At 46.4% G+C, this 20,972-nt stretch overlaps 1 protein-coding gene, 1 long non-coding RNA gene and 1 pseudogene across 6 annotated transcripts in view; 2 read left to right on the forward strand and 1 right to left on the reverse strand.

Annotated features, from left to right (window-relative positions):
* The window catches only part of ST6GAL1 (ST6 beta-galactoside alpha-2,6-sialyltransferase 1), a 120,239-nt gene that overhangs the window by 43,674 nt on the left and 55,593 nt on the right, over positions 1 to 20,972 (reverse strand). For 3 of the 5 annotated variants that reach the window (XM_045502639.1, XM_045502638.1, XM_045502643.1), the window contains one exon: positions 7,908 to 8,065. The exons of the other annotated variants lie outside the window; for them this stretch is intronic. The gene's annotated coding sequence lies outside the window, so the exon portion shown is untranslated. The remainder of the gene's footprint in view (positions 1 to 7,907; positions 8,066 to 20,972) is intronic. 5 annotated transcript variants of the gene reach the window in all.
* LOC123611123 lies at positions 1,040 to 20,486 on the forward strand. The gene is made up of 4 exons (XR_006718448.1): positions 1,040 to 1,050; positions 5,488 to 5,498; positions 13,236 to 13,245; positions 20,092 to 20,486. It is a non-coding gene; the product is annotated as an uncharacterized LOC123611123 (long non-coding RNA).
* LOC123611122 lies at positions 19,336 to 20,486 on the forward strand (annotated as a pseudogene).

Here is a 20,972-nt window from a genome sequence, read left to right on the forward strand (position 1 = left end):
CCTCTGGAGAAATTTAAAGCAAATGTCAGCTCCCCTATCTTCTCCATTGGGGTTCCATAAGAAAATGAAGCCCTGATGTCCTACGTATGACACCCATTTACGTAATGAGTTAACTTACCTCCCCGGCATCCAGGATGGTATCAGCTATGTGCCATCCTTGGGAGAAGTGGGACCATAGGCCCTCGAATAATTGTCCATGGAGCTTAATTCTCTATAACTCACACACACTCACACACACACACACACACACACACACACACACACATCCACGCACACACACGCACCGGGTCTGTGAGAGGATATGTGAGGATATATATAAAACCCCGATACCATTATCACTTAATATCCAATCCACTTTCAAATGTTTCCCAGTTCTCTCAAAAGTGTCTTTTACACTAAATTCCTTAAATGAGGATCCAAACGAGGTGGGCACATTTTGTTTGGATGATCTACCACTCTCAACTCCTTTTAATGTGAAATCGCTCCCCACTCCCTGATTTTTCCTTTTCAGGACATATATTTGTGGAAGAAACTAAGTCATTTGTCCCAGGAATGTGCCTAGACCGGAATCCTGCGGAGGACCTCCTTGCGGTATTGTTTAACTTACTCCTTTTTGTTCTGTGTTTCCTTCCTGTAAACGGAGTGTTGGATTTCAAGGCCTGTTGGGATTCAGTGGTTTCAAGTTGAATGGTTCTCCCAAGTTGTTTATATGTAGGAGGGCCTAAGTCCTGGTTGCCTGGGGGAGTGCAGGGTGAGGGACACGGGGAGAGGCCTGAGCTCCCCCACTTTGCAGAAGTTCCAGAGTTAGTGAGAACATCATACACAAGTGTTTACAGTCTATACTGTGATCCAGCCAGCGACACGGCAATGCAGACACCAGCCAGAAACCCCACGCTCCCCAGAATGTGCCTTCCAGTGAGGGGATAAGTGAAGAGTAAAATAAAACAAATACGTATGTCATGTTTTGGAAGTGGATAACCACTGTGCAGAAAGTTAACGCAGGGGAGATGGATAGGGACCACAGGGTGTATGGGAGAAGGATGGAGATCAGTGTTCAACTGGATGGTCCAGTGTTCAACTGGATGGTGAGAAAGCCTCACTGAGAACACGGCGCTGGTGCAGACAGACTGGAGGGAGGTGAAAGGAGGGGGTCATGCAGATTTCTGAAGGAAGGGGATTTCAGGTGGACGGAACAGCAAAAATCCCTGGGCAGGGGCAGGCCTGACCTGTTTCAAGAACAACACGGAGGGGCGCCTGGGTGGCGCAGTCGGTTAAGCGTCCGACTTCAGCCAGGTCACGATCTCGCGGTCTGTGAGTTCAAGCCCCGCGTCGGGCTCTGGGCTGATGGCTCGGAGCCTGGAGCCTGTTTCTGATTCTGTGTCTCCCTCTCTCTCTGCCCCTCCCCCGTTCATGCTCTGTCTCTCTCTGTCCCAAAAATAAATAAACGTTGAAAAAAAAAATTTAAAAAAAAAAAAAAAAGAACAACACGGAGACCAGAAACAGAGCAGAGCGAGAAGGGGAGCAGAAGATGAGGTCGGGAGCGTAGGAGCCAGATCACCTAGGGCCTTAGACAGGTGTAGGATTCCAGCTTACATTCTGAGTAAGACCTGGCTGACCTATGTTTGCAAGGGATCATTTGGGCTGCTGAACTGAGAAGCAAATGTGGTAGGCAGCAGCCTGAAGGAGGTTAAAAAGAAGAAGAAGAAGAAGAAGAAGAAGAAGAAGAAGAAGAAGAAGAAGAAGAAGAAGAATTTTCAAGAGTCCATTGCAACAACCCAGGTGCAAACGGCCCATGAACCACTTACTCTTTACTGGGTGCTAGCAATTTAGAGATATAACCAAATGTGATCCTCTTTTAGAAACAAAAAGGAAGTTCTGAGAGAGTTTAAGCCATTTGCTCAAGATGCCGTTGTCAGTGGTCAAACTAGATTATTCTAACTGCCCAAACTGCTCTGCTGTCCAACAGATGTCTCTCAGGACCCTTTAAAGAGCTCCTAAGAGCCTGGCTGCTTTACCAGGTCAACTACTGGTGCTGGTCACCATCCTGGACCCTCTGGTGACACCTCTTTACTCTGCCCTGATCTCCACTCCTTAACCCCTCAGTGTGCAAATCTCACCCTCATCTGTACCTTAGAACCTGAACTTTCTGTCCCTAGAGACCTTGACCCCCTACAACCCCCAGAGGGTACTTCAGCCAGCCACAATACCTCCAAGAAGCAGTCCATGTGTCCCGGCTTCCAGAAACCTTCACCACAATGGGTGCCCCCACACCACTTTTTTTTTTTTGAGAGAGAGAGAGAGAGAGAGAGAGAGAGAGAGAGAGAGAGAGAGAGAACGAGTTGGGGAGGGGCAGAGAGAGTGGGAGAAAGGGGATCCAAAGCAAGCTCCGTGCTGACAGCAGAGAAGCAGGCTCCGTGCTGAGGGCAGAGAGCCCGATGCGGGGCTCAAACTCACAACCATGAGTTCATGACCTAAGCTGAAGTCGGACGTTCAACCAACTGAGCCACCCAGGGGCCCCGAGGGCTCCCCTTTCTTGCTTTGTGCCAACTGTGCTGCCAGTTAATCCTGTAATGACTCCTCTCCCTGCTTCTCATGTCAGGGATGGCTGGCTGCCCCACCGACATCGGGATCCTGCTGCCATTCAGAATTGTTGAAAGTGGCGGCCCACCCAGGGGTTCCATTTTCCAGCAAGCGCACATGCACACACATACACACTCTGTCCCGAGGTGGGACAGGTGGCCTACGAAATGGGATCAAAAATAACAGGTGCCTCTGCTAGGCCAAGATGACTAGGAAGTGTAGCTAGCATCACCCTAACCGAGCTTCTTGGTAGAGACCTCCCGCATCCTTATTCCTACTCCTCTGGGAGCATCAGCAGATTCTCTGCAGTAGATTCTTCCATCATCCCAGGACTTCCCTGAGCACAGTGGATTAACAGAAGCTCTCCTCAATGTATTAAAAGCCAGAGGTTCCTGAGTCCTCCATACCAAGTACCTTTCCGATTTGTTTCCCCCTGCTGTGATTCCCTGATGTGAAGGACAAAGGCAAAAGAAATGCAGACACAATTAAATTTCCTTATAACCTGCAGCCCACTGACAACTACTTGAGGCAGGCAGAGGATGCTTTCCTCCAGGAACTCCCGACTGTTTTAATGTTAATGCTCTCGTAGAGGCAAAAAACAACCTTAGCTTGACAGTAGCTAGGCCCCCAGGATCCTGTAAGTCTTCTGTAACATAGGAAAATCCTTCTGGAAACTTCCTTGGTTTCTACTGGCCCCCAACTTAAAAGTATATAATCACTTGCTCAAAATCCCACTGCAGCTCTTTCTGCCCAAGGGTCCTATCCCCATGCTTTAATTAAACCACCTTTCTTGCAAGAAAAAAAACGTCTCAAGATTTCTTTCTTGACCATCCGCTCCCGGTCATCAAATCACATCAATCCCCAGGTTTTAAAAGATGCTATCAGCCACATTTAATTAAGAATGTGGGCTCTTACTTGTCAAATGAACAGATATTGCTGCCGGTAAGAGGTTCTGTTCAGCATGAGATTGCCATTGTTATCACAATCAGTTGGTAAAATTTCAGCGTGATACAAAGAAATGGATGATTTCTTTGCCCTGGACAGGTTTGTTTTGTTTTGTTTTGTTTTGTTTTGTTTTGAATAAATGTGCTTCTGCCATCTGGCTTTTTGAAATCCTCCAAGAGTCTCGTGGGCAAGGAATGCTGGTTTGTGTGGCCTGAAACTTACCCCAATAAACTCATGACTTTCTGATCCCAGCTGGCCTCCTGAAAAACAGGTTTTATTGGTTGGCTAGATATGTAGGGTACTTAAAAAAAACTACCCACAACTGCCCTCAACTAGGCAGAATTAAGTCATTCTATGCTTATCTGGAAGAATCTGGCCCCCAAGTGCTTAAAAGTCAGGAGCCCAGCAATGTAAAACCAGATTTTTATTGACTGCCAGATCAAACAGATACAGGTCTCTCACCCATCATCTCAGTGCTCAGCAGCTGAAGGCAGGCAGCCATTACATCAGAAAGACACCCTGCTCTGGGACAGAACAGAACTGTCACAGCTGAGCACAGTAACTAGATGGCCCAGAATTCTCACTGAAGAGCAAAGGGGGACCAGATGGCAACAACGCACGAGGGAAAGAGTTCTACTGAAAGACCAAAGATGAAGAATTTTCTCTTAAATCCTGATACCGAGGGTCTGATGACCCACATCTGTCTCTTCAAGCCCCAGTTTAACTGTCTTTAGTGAGAACAACCATGTCTGCTAATGTTGTCTTAAACATGATGGTCACCAGGAACTCCTCGGCTGGAGATCGTGCCAGGGGCTGTTTATTCTTCCCTTCCATTTTGGCTTTACCCAACCAGACAGGAGAATGGCAGGGCCAGAGTTGCTGACATTCCCCGGAGCCCAGAGTCACTGAAGGGAGCTGCTGTTCTTAGAGGCGGCCACCAAGGTGATGAAGTGTTTACCTCTCTCACCTTGGCAAATTGATCTCTTTCCTAGGACCAGCCCAAGGCCAACTGGGCCACCATACAAAGAGAAAAGGGAAGAGAATGTAGAGGAACGAGGGTTTGATCAAGTCTGTCCTCAGGGTATACCCTACCCCTAGTCCCACAGCCATAAGGGTCAGTGTAGGTGAAAGGAACCACTCAGGTACTACTTTTCCATATCACCTGGGCATTAACATCACCTAGGATGCATCTAAAAATATGGATGGCAGGGGTGCCTGGGTGGCTCAGTCGGTTGAGCATCCAACTTCAGCTCAGGTCATGATCTCATGGCTCGTGAGTTTGAGCCCCACATCAGGGTCTGTGCTGACAGCTCAGAGCCTGGAGCCTGCTTTGGATTCTGTGTCTCCTTCCCTCCCTGCCCCTCCCCCGCTCACACACTTGCGCATGCGCGGGCACGTGCTCTCTCCCTCTCAAAAATAAATAAACAAAAAAATTAATAAAAATACAGATTTCCAATACTGTCCTCAGTAGATTCTGATCTAATTGGTCTAGACCAATAGAGGCCTGGAAGAATATGAACGTTCACAGGAGGGTGGGCTCAGGCAGAGTGGGAGGAAGCCATGCTAGTTCAGGCTAAGCGTGAAGGCGGGGGATGAGCCAAAACCATGGCCTCAAGCGTGTGCAGTCCCTGCTTAGCAGAGGCTCCTCCACAACCCGAGGAGTCTGCTGTCCCTTCACGGCCCAGATTACTGAGAAGGGGGCGGGGCTTCAGTCCAGGGTTTTGGGAATCTCAGGCCAATCTGTTGTCACTTCTGGGCTCCCCACCCCAACGGGAAATGTGAACAATTCAGGTCTGTCCTGAGGTCAGAGGCGGGGAGTCACGACTACCAGAGAGAGTGCTAATTGCCCTGGCATCAAGGTGTGTGTTTCTTTCACCTTCTCTCCTCCCAGCTGTGAACCTGACTTAGGTCACCAGATCACACAGGTAGCAATGTGGCTAAAGTATAATCTAATGGGGAAAGGAGTGTGCTCCGTTCTGGGCAATCACAGACAAGGGCTCACACTCAACTTCTACTCCTCGTGAATGGTCATTTTCTCCTAGAGGGGAAGGGCTGGTATTCTGGAGTTTTCTACATTCACTTCCCTCCCCACCACACATACACAGAGACCACTTTATGGCTGCACCTATTTGGTGCTCAATGGAGCAAGCAGACGGTGGATAGTTTGGATATTTTTCTTTTGGAGCCAGATCCACAAATTTCAGCCCTAATTAATCTCACCCCCAAACCTCCCTACTTGGTCATTCCCTCCCCTTCATTTCCGGGATCCAAGAGCGTGCCCATAACCAGCCCATCTCCATAGAGGAAGCTTCCCAGACTCTCCAGGCTGGAGCCCTTGCCGTGTAGACTCCCACCACACTCCCGACCTAGGTGAATGCTCTCTTACAGGCATTCCAGGTGCTGGGAGTGAGGGGTGGGTGGGGGGGAGCTGCTAATCTTATTCTCCTTCCAATCAGAGATAGGGCTCTATAGGGATTCTGCTGCTTCAGTACCGCTAAGCACAAGGCATACAAACAGTACTCAGTATCCGGACCAGGGCTCACCGCCCGGGCTTGTAAATGTGTTATGTTGAGGGTGGAAGGTGGTTAATTTTTACATAAGAAAATGATTTCAGACTTGAACCAAAATCACCAGTGAACACGAAGCAACTACTGGGCGTGCATCCCTATACAGAGAGAGAGGAAGACAGAGAAGTCACCATGACTGCTTTTGGTGGCTCCCTATGTGCCAGGCACTGTGCTAAACCTGCACGTAGAACCGTTCATTCAGCCCCAATGGCCACCCTCCGAGGTTGGCGCGGTTATCATTTCCATTTCGCAGAGAGGGCAGCTGATTTTCAAGAAGCGGAAAGGCTTTGACTGATAAATGGCACTGCCAAAACGACAATCCAGGACTGTCTGAATGCAAAGGTCATGCTCTTAGTACCTCTTCGCCAGTGACCATCTCCTTGGACCTGTGATTCTCTCAGCCACAGCCGTGCCCGCCTAACCCCAGAAGCAAATGGTTTCAGTTAATAAGGAAACCAGCAGTATTGAGTTCTAAGCCCAGGGCACGCTTAGGATGCTACGCACTTTATATGTCGAACTGGATCTTTCAGCAGCCCTGGATGGCTGCTGTTCTCACAGTTGACCTTTGGCATTTACAGGGTCAACATTTGAAATTTTGACTATTAGAGAACAACCCCATGGTCCTAGACATAAAGCAGGCTGATTTTGCTCATGAACGAATATGAAGTATGTGCAGCAGAAAGTTGGCAGGGGCCAGTCCCTTAGTATGTGAAAGGGCTCATCCCCGGGCCATGACCCAGTGCACAGGGGGCTCTCTGCCCTCCATGCACTAGGAAGTGATGCAGATAACTGCCTGTGAACTACAGATCCCACAGAAATAAGATTGCTAGTCCGTGTTAAGCAAAGTTTATACTCGATGATGAATTTCTGCTAACAGATTTATAAATGCCCACAGCTCTATATTCACGAAATCAATCAGAGACAAAAATCACTTAAATGGTTCAGTTATGCATGACCGCATGTACGGGGGAGCCTCTGTGCCCTGGTAGCACGTGCACGAGTCCTTATCTTAAAATTCTCAAAGATCAAGGGTACCTGGGTGGCTCAGTCAGTTAAGCGTCCAACTTCAGCTCAGGTCATGATTTTGCAGTGTGTGAGTTCAAGCCCCGCGTCGGGCTCTGTGCTGACAGCTCAGAGCCTGGATCCTAATTCAAATTCAGTGCCTCCCTCTCTCTCTGCCCCTCCCCTGCTCATACTCTGTCTCTCTCTCTCCCTCAAAAATAAATAAATATTAAAAAAAAAAAAAAAAAGAATTCTCAAAGGTCTCAAGAGAACACTCTCATGAATGTTGAGCCTCCTGATCCAACTTTTTATAGACGAGGAACATGAGACTTGGGGGAGTCCTGTAACCTGCCTGGGAAAGTCTGGCCCTGAAGCCAGTGAGCTTTCCCCCCTAAAGCCCAATAGCAAGTCAGCAAAAGGTTGTCAAATCCTGCATGCTGACCCAACCAAGGAATGTGACTTAAGAGGATGGAAAAGAAAGAAGCACCATGGAAGGAAGACAGCTGCCCCCCGGGCCGCCACAGTCCCTCCCGCCCCCAACCAGTGCTGGCCTAGGAATGGCTGTGAACTTACCTTGTGACCACATCCATTCAGATCAATCAGTTCAACCAAGATGGAGGTAACTCTGGGCTCAGGCCCGATAACAGTAGGCCCAGAGGTAACGGCCATGCCGCTGCTCTCAAGATGTTAACAGTCTCAAGTACCGTGAGAAATCAGACAAGCACCCAAATACCTACTGCACTATTTACTCTGTCTGTTTCCACACCCCTCCCTCCCCAGCCCAGAACGTGAGCGCCTGAACCAGCGAATTACCTCGATGCTCCCAGAGACAAGGTCAGGGCCTGTGGCTCGGCTTCATGTGCCAAATAAGTGAGCGTTTTCTTCTTGCAAACAAGGTGTTCAAGAATCTTAGCCCAGGAGTAGGAGCCCACATCCAGCCCGGGATCAAAGCCTTCATGGACGGGGAAGACCTGGAGGACAGGAGAGAAACAGCACGGAGGTGGGCAAAGGGCAGGGCACCAGGGCACAGAGAGAGGTTCAGGTCAGCCCAAGCAGGGGCCCAAAGCTGAGCAGTGGGAGGTGACACTGAAAGGGAGTCTCGGGCCTCACCCCGCGGCACCATGAGTAGCCTGGGTCTGGAGATGATCGGACACGTAGTGGAGAGCAGATAAAAAGTTTCAGAGGAAAGCAAAGAGCCAGCGGGAACTGTGCAAGGTCAGCAGGAGGGGGGGGGGGCGGGGGGTGGGTGCCATGGCTCACAACACCCCCTCCACTCCTTGAAGGTAAGCAGCCAACAAATGAGTACCAGCAGCTGCTCCTCCACCATCTACTTCGTGCCACGTGTGGGGCCAAGCAGCTGCCGAATCTTCACCATAACCCCACCATCAGGCAAGTAATTGCTGAACCCGTGAACTGAGGCTCAGAGAGGTTACAGGACTTGCCCACAATCAACCTACTGTTAAGAGGCACAGCCAGGCTCTCAACGCAGATTTGACTCAAGGCCCAGAGGCCAGGAAAACCCTGGGTGCAGCTTCCTGCGTGGGGCAGAACGAGGAGCAAGCCTGAGGCGAGGAAGACGTTCAGACTAGGCTCAGTCTGCAAGGGTGGTGCGAAACTTCACGGGAACCCAGCTTTGCAGCCAGACGAATCCAGACTTGGATCCCCACTTCATTACTCATCCCTGTGATCCCAGGCAAATGAGATACGAGTACTCAGGGTCTCAGTTTCCTCCTTTGCAAAATGTGTGCAGAACCACCTACATGACGTGAGGGTTAGAAGTAAGGAGCCTGCAGTGCCTGGCATGGGGCAGGTGCTTACGACACGGTGACTGGTAAACTTGGACCTGGCTTAGCTGCTATGGGTGGGGGAAGTCCTCATTTCTGAGAGGAGGTGAATTTTCTGGGAGTGTCATGAGTCAATATTTCTCTTTGGCTACGTACAGGACCTTGATGTTCATCTCAACAAAACTGATGTCTGCTGCTTTCGGTGTTAACTCTTTCAGACACTGCTCCCCAGTCAAGAGAATCAGAATTTGGGACCCTCGATGAAGTGAGAGCCCAGGGGATGGTAGAGGGAAGGCTGGACTCCTGGAAAAGTCTGAAACCGGGTCCCAGTCGAGAGGTCCCTAGCTGTCCACCCAAATCACCGTGTGTCCTTGCAAGTCACTTATCCCCTGGAGCCTCCGTTTCCTCACAAGAAAAGGAGCTTCCAAGCTACGCAAAGTGACACTATTGTCATTTTCAATTTCTCCAAGACAGTGTGTAACTTCATCACCTCTGCAACGCCATGGAAGTACAGCTCGTGGGTAGAGGACCTTCCCATTTCAGAGAGAAAAAAAGAAACACTGTTGAAGGAACACCTACTTAAGACACTGAAGATTTCTTCTATTCAAGGGTCATTCTTATGAATTGAGGTGACTTGTGTGAGAAGAATCATGTCTCTGTGATTATCAGCATGAAAGCGTAAACCTGTTCAATTCCCTCAAGAGCTGGTACTCCCAGAGCCCCTGCAGACGCAGGGGCAGGGGAGGGCTCTCTTCTCACCTCCAAGGAGCGGAGGGAGGGCTCACAGCCTGCACAGGAAAGGCCGGTACACCCAAATTCTCACAAGAAAGCCTACTACTGCCTTTTCTCTGGATTTTCCCTCAATTTAGAGAATAGTCCAAACTCACTCCCCTTCCCAGCCTCACCCTTAGGTCTCTTGCCGCTACAACGTGACCTGAGAAGAAAACAGGAAGTCAGTGAAGTGGTCCCAGGACGAAAAAACAGGGTAGGCAGAAAGCTCTGAGGTCCAGGCACCCAATGTTGATTTCTTTGCTCAGTCAACTGCACCTGTGCTCTGAGCTGCATGGTGTAGTGTTTTCTGGCCTTCTTGCTTGGTGTTGAAATAACCTCAAGGGTACTCGCCACCCCCACCTCCCACCAATCAAAAGCAGTAAAAAGAGAAAAAATACTTTGGGTTCTCTCTTGATCTGTGAACAAACAGGTTATTTAGAGCCACAGCCCTCTTTTTAAAAAAATATTTATTTTGAGAGAGAGAGCATGCACATGCATGGGCACAAGCAGGGGAGGGGCAGAGAGAGAGGGAGAGAAAATCCCAAGCAGGCTCCACACTCAGTGTGGAGCCCAACACAGGGTTCAATCCCATGAACCGTGAGACCGTGACCTGAGCCAAAATCAAGAGTTGGACGCTCAACCAACTGAGCCACCCAGGCACTCCCTGTCCCTTTTTATATTGAGTAAATTTGGAGTGTATCCTGGACTTTTGAATAATATATTATGAGACACTGAATCCTGCTAAAATTCTCTGGGGAAGAAAAAACGTTGATATTTTTCTTTATTTATTTAACAGACAACTAACCCACTTAGGTTCAGATTGAAAGTTCTGTCTCATCTCTTGCGACTGATCGTTTCAATGCCAGTTTGGTTTTCAAAGCCTTCACTGGGCTAATTGGCTCTGCCTGTCACGTAGGCAACTCTGAGTTTATCTGGGACCTGGTTGGTGTTACTGTTATAGTTAAGCTCTCAAAACCTTTGCTGTGCCTCTTTGGGTCTATTCCATGCCCACACACCTTGCAGCATGCCCATGACTTAGATCAGTCCATGCACAGAGTGAATGGGGGGCCCTTTTTCCATTTCTCTCCTCTCAGGGATTTCCTCACACCCTCTGGTGGCTCCATTGCTGGGATCCTCTGGCTGGAAAGATGGGGCTATCCCAGAGTGGTAGCTTCCCACACCGTCATGCAATTCCATGTGACAAAGGCCATGATGGGTCATCATCCAAGTTTCAGGTCCAGTATCCTACACCTGCCTCTCAGGGCTCCCATGTTGTTTTTGCATTCTGTCTGGTTTTTTAGTTGTAAACACAGGGAGGTTATAGTTGGATTCCTTCATCTTGGCTGCCTTTTCTTCTCAGCAATTTTTACTTCTTAAAATTCCACTCATTTCTCAAAGCTCCATTAAAATACCACTTCCTGGGACACCTAGGTTGCTCAGTTGGTTAAGTGTCTGACTACCTGACCTGATTTCAGGTCAGTTCATGATCTCGTGGTCATAAGATCAAGCCCTGTATCAGGCTCCACACTGAGCAGGGAGTCTGTTTACGATTCTCTCTCTCCTGTCCCTCCTGCGTGCACACACATTCTCTCCCTGTCTCTCTCTCTCATGCACTCTATCTCTCTTAAAAAAAAAAAAAAAAAGGCACTTCCTTCCAAGAAGCCATCCTTCTTCTCCCAGCTAGAAAAACTTTCTTCTTCCTCTGTATTAGGGAAGATTCAGATTTGGCAATATCGAGAGTCAAAGTCAAATCTTTTCATGATTATCTTTGTTCAAAGATCTAGGTTCAAGGACATGGCTGGAATGAAATCAAATGCAACCAAGAAGCATCACGGTGGTTAGGAGAACAGATTTTGCCTAAACCCCAGCTTTGCTAATTGCTGGATGTGTGACTTTAGGTGAGCCGCTTACATCCATGTACCTCAGTTTCCTCATCTATCAAATGGAAATAATAATACTACAGACAATTGTGAGGATGAAACGAGTTAATAGTTATAAAGCGCCTAGAATAATGCCATGTTGTAGGTGTTAAGAGATTCGCCATCTCTCACAGGTTACCTCAACTTTGCTCTGCAGAGGAAACCCTACAGAGGGAAGAAGAAAGAACAGACAGAATGAACTCTATCTCCGCCTTTTACTAAGCCCTAAAAGGGACTATAATTTTTATTTTGACAAATACTTAAAAGAGCACAATTTGGGTGTCTGTGGGGACCCTCTGAGAAGCCACATGGCAGATGGAAGGCTAATGGTATAAGGTGGGTTAGATCTGCTTTCCACAACTGGGTCTCCTCTGCGTCTGGCTTTCCTGTTCTAAATCATGACTCTACCGGGTAGACTGGTCTACCTGCACATTGCTCACAGAGTGAACCTCTGTGGAAAACAAACGGAATTGGGCCCTTTCTCAGTTTACCCTCCAATGCCTTCCTGATACACACATAATAAAATCCAAATTTTTTTAGCCTATTACCTCAGAGTTCTTGTGATTTTTTTTCCTGCTGTCATAGCTATCTGTAATCTCATCTTCTGCCACTCCCTCACAGCCCTCACATTCCAGCTGGACTGAGCTAACTAAAGTTCACCCATCCCACCTCATCATTTCCCAAGAGCACGACTGCCCTCGTCCTTGAGCTCAAATACCCCTCCCTGCCCTCCTGTCAAATGTGTAAATGCCTCCTCTCCTATGCCAACTCTTCAAGGACTTCCGGGAGGCTTTCCCAGACTCCCCAGGACCCATTTGGTTTGGCCCTCACTCCCTCCTGTGTTCCCAGAGCTCTCTGCAGTAGACACCCTGGTAGCACTTTCTGGTAGATGGTAATCACTTATTTTATAGGTTCCTCTCTCCTTCACTGCACCGGTGTTTTCCAAAATATGTATCTTATGTTAGTTGGTCTCCAAATCAATGCAGAGCAACACTACCAGCTTTTCAAAAACAGAATAAACTCTGTCAGGGAGGGGAAAGGAAGGGAGAGAGGGAACGAGAAAATAAGTTATGTTTCTCTGGAGAACTCTAACACATGGATGCATTCTTAGCCAAAATCCCCACTGTTATGCTGGAGACATTGACAAGCTAATTCTAAAATTTATAAGGAAATACAAAGGACCTAGAATAGCAAAAGCAACCTTAAAAGAACAAAGTTAAAGGACTTGCATTCACAAACGTGCTATAAAACCTCAGTAATGAAGACAATTTGTTGTTGGTGTTAGTTAGGACAGACAACTAGATCGGGGGGAGAAAACCAAAATCCCTAAAGAGGCCCACACATACACAGTAACAATTCTTTACAGTGGTACCAATGAAATTCAACGGAGAAAGGAAAGTCTTCTTAATGAATTATTTTGAAATAGCTAGAGATCCATGCAGGGAAGAAATATGACTTTTGACCTCTACTTCACTTTATCCATACAATTAATTTCAGATGGATCTTAGAGCTGTATGTGAAAGTGGAAACAATAACACTTCTGGAAGTAAATACAGAAGAGTTTCTTCGTGAACTTGGAGCAGACAAAGATGTCTTAGGACACAAAAGGTACTAATCACAAAAGGGAAAAAAAAAATGGTTTAAGTAGAAGTTCATCACATTTAAAGTCCGATTTATGTGAAAGTGGCCCTGATAATCTCAGCTCTTAATGTGAGAAAGACTGAAGATCGAGGCCCAGAAACAACCATCTCAGGACAACTTGTACCCAAGATGTTTCAGGGCCCCACACCAGGGTAACTGACTCATATTTCACCAACGTGTAGGCCCGGAGTTAAGAAGCGTTTAAGAGAACAAGATAAGGTCTTTGTCACTGGAAGATCAGAGAATTGCTGGGAGATAAGACTCACTCAGAACTTATAGTGCTACTAAACTATGTAATTCTGACCTGCGGTCCAAAATAACTCAGGCAAAGAAGAGAGCAGGTTGCGTTGGAGTGAACACATTGAGGATATGAAACAGAAGGGAAGTGAGAAAGCATCTAAGTGTACCCCCCCTCCCCCATCCCATTTGTATAGATGAGAAAACAGGCCCAGTGGCATAGAGAAGGCCACGTCACTGGTTTGCGACAGAGCCAGACTGGAACTCTGATTTCTTGGCTCCCTGTCAAATTTTCCTTCCAACCCTGTCATGCTGCTGACTTTACAGAAGATGTAGGGGATTCGCGTTGGTCCTTAAACATATTTGAGACAATACTTGTGAGGTTCCCAGTATACTGTCCAGCATACAACAGGTGTTTGGCAGAGAATAGGACTGTTACGCTAGACTGGACTTCCCAGATGAGCAGCCACAAAGCAGAAGGCCCCAACGCCAGCATTTCTATGGCAAAGCTCATGCCACACCAGGATTATTCCTACACCTGTCCGGCATCCCATTCTACCAGCTACTACCATTCAAGGAAAGCCACAGAAGCTCACTGTGTCTCTTCCCTAACTCACAAGGCATGAGGATTGAAGAAGGAAACACCCATCCTTTCCATGATGTGCCCAGAGTTCAGATTTTGCCCCAGAAACAGGAAGGCTCGCAAGTTGGAGGTGAACACACCACAGAACTCTCCTCACCCGAAATCCTTGGCTGTGCTGTCCAGGCCCAGGGGTAGGTAATAAGGATACAGGGGTGCCTAAGGCAGGTCTCTGCCTCGGGAGGAAGACAGGTAAGAGAGAATCACAGCCGCCCAGTATGCCAACATGAGGAGGGTCCAGTCAACCAGTCTGGATGGTTCAGGGAGGCGAGCTGGAGGAGACATCTCAAATAGGAAGATGAGAAGGAGTTGGACAGATAGAAGTAGGGGATGGGCGGGCTGTGTTCAACTGCGTCTCCAATCATTTCTTTGCATTTCCTAAGGAATGTGCCTTATACCTTTCCATTCAGACAAATTTCATCTGTGTCACTGGGCACCATCAAACACTCGATACCTTCCATTCCTTGTGACACCAACTGTAGGGGGAAAGCCGCTGAATTAATGAGCATATGAAGTATCACCCTCTCTCTGCGAAATTATACACTTGCTAACCTTAAAACCAAGATTTTGTTAAAACCCGTTCAAAGCTTCAGGGACACAAGAATGTCGCTTTGCTCCCCCTTTGTTTCAGGATGGCCCCAAACCTACAACGTAGACATAAAAATGCACCGTAACAACAAATACGGTCAAAATCTGGGAGCTCATTACAACAGAAGTTAGACCAATGCAAGAGGGCAAAGCTCTCCCTTCTGCAGGGTACAGAATAAAAATTAAAACACAGTGCTTTTCTTTTGGCTCCATTTACACAGGGGCTTTGATGTGTAAGGCTCTGTGCTATATATCACCTCACTAACACCCCCTAACACTTCTGTGAGGCAGGTGCCATATTCCCGCTTTACAGATGAGGAGACTCAAGAACAGAAGGGTTAAGTGAATTGCCCAAAGAAGGCATCTAGACTCAAACCCACATTTACAAGCTTCATTGAGTACTAAATACGTGCCAGGCACCGCTTAGTACTTTGCAAGAGTTAATACACTTCACCCTCCTGGCAACCTTATAAGGATAATGCCACTGTCCCCATTTTAGATGAAAAACGAGTCAACAAGAGATTAAATAACATGCCCAACACCACACATCTCTCGGACTCCAAAGCCTGTGACAGATCCATGTGCAATAGTAGGTGTGGAAGGAAACAGGAAGGTCATTCCTCTTCCTCAGGCCACAGCCAGTTCTGGAGGAAGCTCCATTGTGCTTTTGTGCTGCTGTGGGGAACGGAGGCTGAATGTGGGGGAGTGCCGTGTCCAGACTTGGAGGCTGTGGGTATTTGGGCTTGGCCCTCACCATCAGTCTGCAAAGGAAACTGTTTAACCAACCCGCCTCGAGGAAGGCATCCCAACACTGACGGTGGCCTTGCCTGTCCCTCAGTGACATCAGTGGTGTTCTAAAAGCGAAGTACAAACAAACACTTGGCATATTTTTACCTTTGTTAATTTAGCAAAACTCTGAGTATCACACCCAGTATCACACCTAAATCTGGTGATTTAGGGGCAAGAATGGTGAACTTACATAATCACTTGTTACTGGGAGACTAGAATCGTATGCTGTCCACCTTAAACTTACACCAGGCTGTTATGTCAATTCTATCTCAGTAAAACTGGCAGAGAAAGAAAACCCAGAAGCAACACCTTGAGAAAACAGAAGCAATAATCTCAAACCACCAACACATTTTAAAATGTTTGTCGCCTTCTGGCCTAGAATTCAAAGGCTGGGGTGTTTATTATAAAGAAATCGCTTTAAATTTATAATTATATATTATTTATAAATACAATTATATTTAATTATATTACATTTAAATGTAATTAAATTATGCTTAAACATAATTAACTTATATATGTATAAATCTCAGTGGTCTAATTTTATCATCTAATTATAAAAGATAGAAAAGAGACGTACGCATGAGGCTACAGGCTGCAGCATTAAATATGTCAATTTTGAAACAATCTAAATACCCAGCCATAGAAACAAGCAAATTTTATATAGGATTCAGTGTTATCCTCTGAGGCCATTAACACACCACATGCACTATAAAGATAGAAAAATGTTTATGGTACAGGAAGAAACAAACTCCATCCACACTAAAATTATAATTATAGTAAAAACCTTTTTTTTTTTTTTCCCCGCAAATGGATGATGATTGTACGAGAACACTGTACAATGAACGCTAATGTGTCGGAACGCCAGGAGTTAAAAAGCGTATCTTTCCTACTACTGCAATGTTGGTGAATGAAACAGACTTAGAACTCGCTCGGTTGCCCACAGGCAGGCACATGGCCCTCCTAATCCCGTTTCCCCTCCATCAGGATATCTTCGTCTTCCAGGAAAGGGATAAAACTCAGATGAAACACAGGACCTCCAGCCTTAGCACAGGGAGGGCAAACACATCTAACTTGGCGCTTCACAAGCCGGCCTTGGCCAAGCGCTCTCTGCGTGTTAGAACCTGAATCTTCACGCAACTTCTAAAAGGAAAGTATTGTCCGTGTGAGACAGGCTCACCCCATAGTGAAAGGGCTCCCTTAACTTCCACTCTTGCATTTGAAGACAATGGTTCCCCTTTACTCGCCTGTGACCCCTCGGCTACCTCCTTATTAGAAGCAGGTCTAACAATGGTTTGGAAATTACCTACACCTACTCTGCCCCCGGCCCCCCTTCCCCACTGCACACAACACTGTCAACACCAGCAGCAAACCAAACGCTCAGAGGTAATACCACCACATCAGGGCCACTGCTCCTTTCCACCTATTCAATTCCACCATCCTTCCAGGCCCAGATCAAGCCCCGGGAAGAGGAAGGACAGACCTGGGTCACAACCCAGCTCTTACTTTCCAGCTTCACGACCCCCGGCAAGTTATATGACCCCCCTGGGCTCCGTTTCCTCAGCTATTAGGCGGTACTGTAATAAATGCTTCATGTGACTGTGGCAATACATGAAATATGTAAAACACACCTTCGCCCAATATAGGAGTCACTAGCCACATGTGGCTATGGAGCCTTAGCAGTGTGGCTAATCCATATGGAGATGTGTTGCAAACGTAAAATAATACACTGGAGTTGGAAAATTTCATATGGAAGAAAAGAATGTAAGAATGTTGGATTCATAACTTTTATGCTGATGATGTGATAAAGTGCATACTATTTACATGTGTTGGGCTAAATTAAATATATTAAAGTTAATTTCATCTTTTATTTTTACTTGTTTAATGTGACTATTATCAAATTTAGAATTCCATACGTGGCCCACATTTGTGGCTTGCTTTCTATTTCCACTGAACATGGTCACCGTTCGACGTTCGTCCTTTCTCTGTTTTGCCCTCCCCATTCACTGGCCGCATAGAAGCTCATGCTCAGTATTGTCTGAAGTCTTTAATCGCATCTGTGGTTCCTTCCAGGTGCGTCCTTTCTCCGTTCCAGGCCCCAGGTTACCAACCTGAGCCAGGTGACAAAAAGTAGAAAGGAAACTAGCTTCTTAGAATCAGGAAACCGAGCTGCCGTCCTGGCTCTACCATTACTAATCAAGTAGCCCCTTAGCATGCCGTTTCACTCCCCTGAGCCACGGTTTTGTCACTTACAAAACAGGGTTAATGATATCATGTCCATGGCGTGAGAGAAGGCAGGTGAAGGTGCTTGGTAAACTGTCAAGGACTGCAGAGGTCAGGATTAAGTAGTATAATTTGCACGGCAAGGAGGTGGGGCACTCTTGCGTGCCTCCTCTGAGACACTCTGCCTTCCATTTTGTACCGTTACAACTATTTTCCCCGTCTCGTGTCTCTAAAACCAAGTCTCCCCGAGAACACGCCTCCTCCCTCTCACAAGCCCCCAACGAAAGCAGAGTGCTACAGGCAGACCCCCTCAAACCACCACATAAACACAGTGTGTCCTGTGCCCCAGGCATTAGGCTCGGTGATGGGGATGGCTTTGCAGGAAACCTGGCAACACAACATAGAACACGGTTGTAATGGAGGAATCAAGTGAATGTAAGCGCGCCAGGGACCAAGAGTAAGGTGCTCCTCACCTGGGAGAAGCAGAGAAGCGTGGTGGTGGGGAGATGTAGGAAATGGCCAACGGGAAGGACTCATTTTGATATGTGCAGAACAGAAGGGTATAAAAGCATGAATGAGCAAAAAATGCTATACCAGTCCATCGAAAGTAAACATCGGCATTATGATGCCCAATGAGCCGCCTAACAATAAATATGTATCTTATCATGAGAGGCCCCTGATTAAGAGGTCCTTCCTGTGGAAGGAGCACTACTGCCTTTCTGCCTTGGCTTCTTCGTGGTCCACTCAGAGATGTGTGCAATACTCTGTTAGGAGCTGAAATAACACCTGTGGCAACAGCATCAACTTCAGCTTTGTGCATGGAGCCTTATGAAAGCAAAAGCCCCTGTCTCAAAACATCCTGTTCCTATTTTTAGCCAGCATATACCTCCTTACCATCTACACTCTACCACCTCCCAAGCCAACAGGCATGCAAAGCACAAACCTACACCACCATGTGGGTGGCAGGGTGGGCTTCGCCACGTCATAATGTTTCTTCCTAGTTCCTGAATAAGAGCCAGATTATTTCTAGTACAGCTGAGCTGCAACCTCTACCAAAACCACAATGTTCTAACTGCATGGCCCAGTTAAAGCAAACCCATAAAGCTTCCGGGTTGAAGATCCGGGGCTGAAATTTCTGAAGCTGAACTTGTCCTTCAGACTGGTGTTCAAATACTTAAAGAAGTAAAGAATCTCAAAAGATTGTATTTTCATTTAAGAACAAAAAGATAAAAGATCAGGAAGTGGGTGATTCTAAGAGGGACAGCTGAGCAATAAAAGTAGATAAGCATCATGCAGAGGTGGCCTCGGTGGCATCAGTGTCCATCCCTGTGGACAGTGGGACCATGAGCCACACCTTACCGATGGCCAGATACAAAATCAGTGCCTGGACCCCAAATCCCCCTCTTTGGGGAAACTACTGATTACAAGCATTTTAAGAATGTTAAGTCCTATCAACCTATTGCAATGTAAGGACTGTATTTAGATCCTGATCTGAATGTTAAAAATGCTTTAAGCATTTACTAAGTAAGCTTTACTCCCAACATGGGGCTCAAACTCGTGATCCTGAGATCAAGAGTCACATGTTCCACTAACTGGGCCAGCCAGGAGCCCCAAACAAACTGCTTTTAAAATTACATACACACATAGCCACATGCACATATAACAATTGGTGATATTTGACTATTAACTCCCTATCTGATGGTATGAAGGAACTGTTCATTATTTAAACATAGTGGTATATTGTGGTTTTATTTTTAAAGGGTCCCCGTCTTTTATTTTTTTAAAGATTTTATAATTGTGTTGGCGGCCACTGCCGCACGGCCTCTAGCTCGCCAAGCTCGGCCGAAGGAGAAGGGGGGTAAGTGAGGAGGTCTCAGTACCATGGCTCGTACAAAGCAGGCTGCCCGCGAATCGACGGCGCGGGGCGGGGTAAAGCACCGAGGAAGCAACTGGCTACCAAAAGCCGCTCGCGAGAGTGCGCCCTCTACTGGAGGGGTGAAGAAACCTCATCGTTACAGGCCTGGTACCGCGGCACTCGGCGAAATTAGACAAACTTCTGATCCGCAAACTTCCTTTCCAGCGTCTGGTGTGAGAAATTGCTCAGGACTTCAAAACAGACCTGCGCTTCCAGAGCGTGGCTATCGGTGCTTGGCAGGAGACAAGCGAGGCCTACCTGGTGGGCCTCATTGGAGACACCAACCTATGTGCTATCCATGCCAAACGTGTAACAATTATGCCAAAAGACGTCCAGCTAGCGTGCCGCATACGTGGAGAATGTGCTTCAGAATCCGCTCTGATGGAAAACATTTCATTCTATTAAAAAAAAATTTTTTTTTTCTCTTCTTTCTGTTATTGGTAGTTCTGAACGTCACATATTTTTTTCCCAGAGGGGTCAAAAGGTACCGAAGTATATGATTGCAAACGGAAAAATCGGGGACAGAAATCAGGTATTGGCAGTTTTTCCATTTTCATTTGTGTGTGAATGTTTAATATAAATGCGGGGACATAAAGCATTAATGCAAGTCAAAATGTTTCAGTGAACACGTTTCAGCAGTTCACCTTTATAACAATTATAAATAAATTTGTTAAATTTTTCTGGACAATGCCAGCATTTGGATTTTTTGAAAACAAGTAAAACTTCTTATTGACTGCAACAATGGTGTTTGTAGCATTTTAATAATACAGTAGGTTCCATCCATTCACTATACTTTTCTAACTGAGTTGTCCTACATGCAAGTACGTTTTTAATGTTGTCTGTCTTCTGTGCTGTTCCTGTAAGTTTGCTATTAAAACACATTAAACTATAAAAATAAAGAAATAAAGAAATAAAGATTTTTGTTTTTTAAGTAATCTCTGCATGCAATGTGGGCTTGAACTCACCACCCAAGATTAAGAGTCACATGCTCTACTGACTAAGCTAGCCAGGCACCCCTAAACAGTCTCTGTCTTTTAAACATATACCAAAATATTTATTTATACAGACAAAATGAAAAAATAGAGAGCTGAATTAGAAGTCAGTTAAAATAAGATCTTATTTTGTATGGATAATCACATGCAGTAAACGAAAGCTAAATGAAAAGTCCTCCTACCTTAAATCACCCATAAAATAGAACACACAGTCTGTTTATACAACCCTGAATGCTCACACAGAAGTTCATCCAGTGAACCTAACACAGCTGGGTTATCATCCTACCCTGGAGCAAATTACAACTTTTTTCTCTGGGTAACAGAAGAAGTAATTAATTATATTGAGTTTAGTTCCACGTAGCACGAAAAAGACAAACATTGG

This window comes from Leopardus geoffroyi, chromosome C2 (genome assembly GCF_018350155.1).
Source record: "Leopardus geoffroyi isolate Oge1 chromosome C2, O.geoffroyi_Oge1_pat1.0, whole genome shotgun sequence".
Classification (NCBI taxonomy): domain Eukaryota; kingdom Metazoa; phylum Chordata; class Mammalia; order Carnivora; family Felidae; genus Leopardus; species Leopardus geoffroyi.